We start from the raw sequence: 5,915 nt of genomic DNA on the forward strand, positions 1-5,915 counted from the left end.
AGGCTGATAATTTATAAATGATAACCGTGTCCCTGATATAATATTTATTTTGAGCTCTATAGATCCACTTAAAAACATTAATAATTGTTCCATAAAAGTTTGGATTACAAGCCACAGCCCACAGATTATTATAATCTTAATTCTATGATTTACTTCACGATTTAAGATTGGTACCTAATAAAATTCTTAATTCGTGAATAATTTATTACAGACTACACTGACCTACTCAATGACAAAGTACAGTTTTTTTCATGTGGTATCATGACTGAGGTGGGAGAATCATAACCACTGATTATATAACAGTTATTTCTATCATGTTTTATATAATCTGTGTCATAACAACTATTGTGAACTAGAGAGCCTTTAATAATATTTTATTTTATTAAGGCTCTCTACCGTGAACTATAATAAATTACTTTAAAATTAATCTATTCTGTATCAGTCGTGAAATAATAATATATCACTTTTGTTATGGATTCCCGCGACGATCACGAAATAAGATACCTACCTATACCTATATGGCTATGTAATATATCTTAATTCGTGGCGACGAATAATTATAATCATTTATGAGTAGTCCACACCACGGTTATCCGCAATACGCCGGGCATAGGCATAATAATATCGCTGAAAATAAACCCTAAAAAATAATCACACCACGGAAAAAAATTTAAATATAAATATGAAAACATGTAGACATAGTACATATTTTGTGTTTTAAGTTATAATGATTTATTATTATAAATTGTTTTGTTTTGAGCCGATGAGCTATTAGGTGATTAATGGTATTATAAAGAACCAATAGTCAAAAAAACATTAGTCTTAGGTTTATACTATACCTGCATTTATACAAAAATTAAGCTAAATTGAGCTAAATTTTTATAAAGGCTAAAAAAAAAAATGGAAAAATATATTTCCATTCTTTTTTTCTACAGGTTGACCCAACAAGTATCCTCACCCCCTTTTTTTCTTTAATAATGAAGTTTTTCAAAATCTGATTTTTGGAAATATTTTTATATTTTTGTATATTTTTTTTTTTATATTTTTATATTTTTGGTAATATTTTTATATTTTAAAGACAATATTCTTGAAATTTTTTGTGCCACTTAAGGAGTGTCCTGTGGTGATCCGAACCTTTGTTTTTCAAATGAGAACCCCACTTTTTGTCTTTAAATTATTTAGCGGGCTATTTTTTTTGTATTGATTTCAATGCATAAAAATTCTCAAAAAAAAAATATCCACTAAATAATTTACAGTAAAAAAGTGGGGTTCTTTAAGTTGGATTCCTAAGATTCATTTGAAAAACGTAAGTCTGTATCGCCACAGGACACTCCTTAAGTGGTACAAAAAAATCTCAAGAAGATTCCAGAAATCAGATTTTGAAAAACTTCATTATTAAAGAAAAAAAAGGGGGTGAGAATACTTGTTGTGTCATCCTGTATTAGGTGACATTGTCAAATATAATACTATAAAATTTCAATTGTTTTACTTTTAATAACAACTATTGAAAGAAAATAATATCGATCATTTATCGTAATAAAGACTGTAAAGAATAAAGCATTTAAAATTTTTTTTTTTTAATAGCGTTTATTGAAAATGTACAATCTATACAAGTTATGTACAATGAGTAAATTTGAGGGAGGGATGACAATGATGGGACAGTGAAGGGAAGCTCACAGTTGAGCTACCTTTTAATGAGTCTTAAATCTAGTTAAATAAATATAATAGTATTTTAGATAAGGTCTCTGGACCAATTTCTGTCAAGTCGGCGGGTTTAAAATTTAAAATTTAAATAAAGGTATTTGATTTTCAGACACAAATTCATATTGGACGGTATTTATATTTTAAAAAATACATTCACTCAATTATAAGATTGCTTTTTTTTTGGTCAACTTTTTATGGGCCATCACATGAGCTTGGACAGTGGAGCCCATTATTCTGTTGAAATAAATAAAAACGAAAATACACTCTTAATACGTAAGAAAAGATACAATATTTTGTTGTTATGGATAATTTTTGTTTCATTAAGTAAAAAAAAAAAATGTAAAAATATATTAAATCACATTAAATATAATTAATATTTTTGGGTGCAAATATGCACCCATATACAAATTACAAGTACAATAATTTAACAATAAATACCCGAAAATTACCAAAATATACAGTCATAAGACTATGCATTTTGGAAAAAAATTTGAACGAAAATTATGGCTCGAAGTGGCCTAACAATTTGATAAATATGAAAAAAATAGGGAAATAAAAATAAAAAACATTAGACAAGAAACAATAAGCAGGGGGGAGTGGTACGTGATGGCGAGGTGTGAGTTTAAAGCATAGGCTACTGGCCAGTGGCCACCTCCATACGTTCTCGCGTCAAATCCCATGGTCGGAGTGCAGTTGCCGGCGCGTTTGCTCGAGGGAGACGACCATCCTGACGGCGTGCAAAGGGCGACCGCCACGGCCACTGTAGCGACGAGACGGTTGACGCTGGTGAGCGGATGTTGTTCGCGTCGACGATGCTTGCTAATACAGAAGACGACTGATGTGACAACGGTGACGGTGACCAAAAAACACAGAACGACCTAACATGGTCATCGCAGGTGCTGCGGAATCGGCGGGATTGCCACTGGGCGGAAAATTGAGAGTCGGGCGGATGCAACGCACCGCGGTCCCGATACTCCATGATTTCCGCCCTGGCGTCCTGCTGGCAGCCGCTGTCTGCGTTCACGGTGGCCGTCCAGGAGTCTCGCACCGCCGTACCCCGCGGTACCGAAACGCTATCAGTTTCCGCCGGTCCAGCAATGATGACATCCGTGTTCTTGGCTTAGCTATCTATCGCTCACCGGTCGTGCACGCAGTCATCGTCGTATAGTACCGTCGGGACCGACTCGTTGCCCGTACCGGTACCGGTAGAACCGCTGTGTCGGTCATCGCTTCAAGGGCGGCCGAAGCAGCCAGACGGTGTTGGTGTTTTTCAGCTGGAGGAGAGGGATTAGGGGACTGCGGATCTCATTCTTCGGCAGCAACCGGACAGTAATAGGCGTTTCACACCTCTCCAAGCCGCGACGAAGGTGCGTATCGGCCGACCGCGCGAAGATTGGCTGGTTAGTGGTTACTGGGGTTGTCGGCGGATCCTTCGGCCTGTCCAGCTCCGTATCTTCCATCTCTGCTCCTTGTTTTCCCTCGGCCGGTACGTCTTCCTCGTCAACCACGTCAGCACGGGATCCTGTCCGGTGGTCCCAGACGTCACGGAGTGCGCCAGCATTGATTCGGTGTCAACACCCTCCAGCGTGCTGCGAACTGCGTATACAATCTCTGCCATAATCACGTCAATCACGTCTGCGTCTTCGGTGTTTGGATTCAATGGTTTCTCTTCGGGAGGAAGAAATTCTTCACATCATCTTCTTAATCATCATCCAATTATCCACGAAGCTTAAGACATTTGATTCTAGTGTCACAATGATAACCTATATCGTGGTGAATGGTAGCCATTTTTTTCTGGGTAAGATGTGTGTTGGCCAAACTCTAAAATATGACAAGTGAGCTCGAAGCGAAATTCAAAAGTTTATTAAAAAAATTCAACATCTCCCTGACTACGGGCACACACATAGATAAAAGATAAAACGACGGGTACACAACGACGTTTATTACAAGTGTTACAAGCTATATTACGGTAGTCATCAAAAATAGAATAACCGGCGTAAGGATTTTGGGCTCGTTTTTTTTTATCCAAAAACCATTGTTATCGATATATTCGCGTACTTATAATATAATATCATGCTATAATATTTAAAGGAGTATTTGTATTTCGATTTTTACTATGTACTGCAGTGTTTGTCTTATACTTCCAGGAGAAATCTTTTTTAGATTCAGAGCGAACGACCAATGTATTGATTGTACAATGGCGTGTGTTTTTTTTGTGTATCTTTTACAAGTTGTACAGCAAAAAAATTATTCTTAAACATTTAAGGAGATTTCTGATGTCAAATTGGATTTAGTTGGTTCAATATTGAAAATTCTTTGAAATCATTGTGTTTTTTTTTTAACAGAGAACCTTCACCTTACCTGATCTGAAATTAGGACTTGGAATAGGTGGCTCAATAATTTCATGATGTATTTATTCTTTATATTTTATATAAGTCTATGACCAAATTAATTAGTTTTTAGGTTTCAGTTTATTTTTTTCTTCATATCATAGTGAAGTCAGTCAGTCAGTTATGAAAAAAATTACTTAGCCTGCTTGCATATAATATAATTATAAATTTCTGAAAAATATTTTAAAGCTTTTTTGAATAGAGCAGGGGTCTGGAAATGTATGTCTAACAGGATGATTTGAAAAAAAAAAAATGTTGAGGTCCGGAAAAACGTTTTTTCATTTTTATTTTATGCACAAGAGAGCTGATAAACTTTTTTTTATAACTGATTGACCAAAATGTTATAATTATCATTATTTAGATTTATTTTATGATTATAATTATTATTTTGTTTTAAGTATTTAATCATTCATTAAAACAAACCATTAAACTAATTTAATCATCGCTTTTATGCAACCGGGTACTATATTATGAAACGTTTCATAGCATTCTATGTTCATCATCAAGATGAAGAACTAGATCCCTGGTTCCCAACCTTTTTGACACATCATGAACTATTTTAGACCTTATTTTTCTTATAAACAAGAATCAATTTTTTTAAACCTTTTTAGAATTTAAATTATGAATGAACAAAAAACAATGTAATTCTTAAGAGGCTTCTAATAATGTTTATAATTGATCAATTTTAGACTCTAGATGTATGAATGTTTGTCCTAGAGGCGCTTGACTAAGTATCCCAAAAGAAGAATTAATTCACAATTGATTAAAAAAAAATTGTGTTGGAATATACAACTGAATAAATATTTTTTTTCGTTACAATCAAGAATTGAATTCAAACAAGAAAATGTATTTTTAGTTTCTTTACCCATCAATTATTACTACTTATATATATATATATATATAAATTTTAGCGTGTTTCATTTTGTATGATAATCATTCATATATAAGCACAATATTAACAGTCAACACTAAGTTTTGACTTATGATAAAATATTATTATATTAGGTTTTACTTAGGAAAATTATTTGAACACATCTATATCCTTATATGAATATAGATATTAAAAACAATATAGTATGTATTTAATAAAACAATTTTATATAATTATAAGAATAAAAAGCAAGAAAACTATTTTCGAAAAGAAAAATAATTTTAAAGACAGTTGTAAATTTTAAACAAAAATAATACAGAACAAACATTTTTCACATGATCAATATTTTTTCCCTTCTTTCATGTACAATAAACACATATTATTCATTGTTTGTCACAAAAAATACAATTTAATTTTTTTTGTAAATACTATTATTTACTAATTAAAAGGTGAATGCATAATTGCATACAATATAATTATTTTTAGTTCTAATAAATGTATACATTAAAAAAAAAATGATGGACCTTGTTTTATTGATTAGTATAATTTCTACAATTTTCTATGTTCCAGAAAAAAATAATGTCATACATCTACACCATTCCAGAAAAAAATAATGTGTTACAATTGAACAAATTTTGTGACAAAAAAAAAAAATTATAAATATATATATAGACATGTGGTGAAAAAGTAAATGTATTTTTAGAAACGCAACAAAGACCTAATATTAAGAAATATTGAATTACTTAATGCTAATGAAAAAAAATGACAATCATTACCACAAACTAATGCTCTTTTTTACGAGATACGACATATTCACCAACTTTACCCTTAATCTGATACCATTTAAACAGCCATTTTAATAACACTGTGATCTTTCTTTAATTAACTGCTTTTTCTCATGGCAAGTAATTATGGTATTTTTTAAATTTTTATTATTAATAATATTATTG

Source organism: Myzus persicae, unplaced genomic scaffold (genome assembly GCF_001856785.1).
Source record: "Myzus persicae strain clone G006 unplaced genomic scaffold, MPER_G0061.0, whole genome shotgun sequence".
Classification (NCBI taxonomy): Eukaryota; Metazoa; Arthropoda; class Insecta; order Hemiptera; family Aphididae; genus Myzus; species Myzus persicae.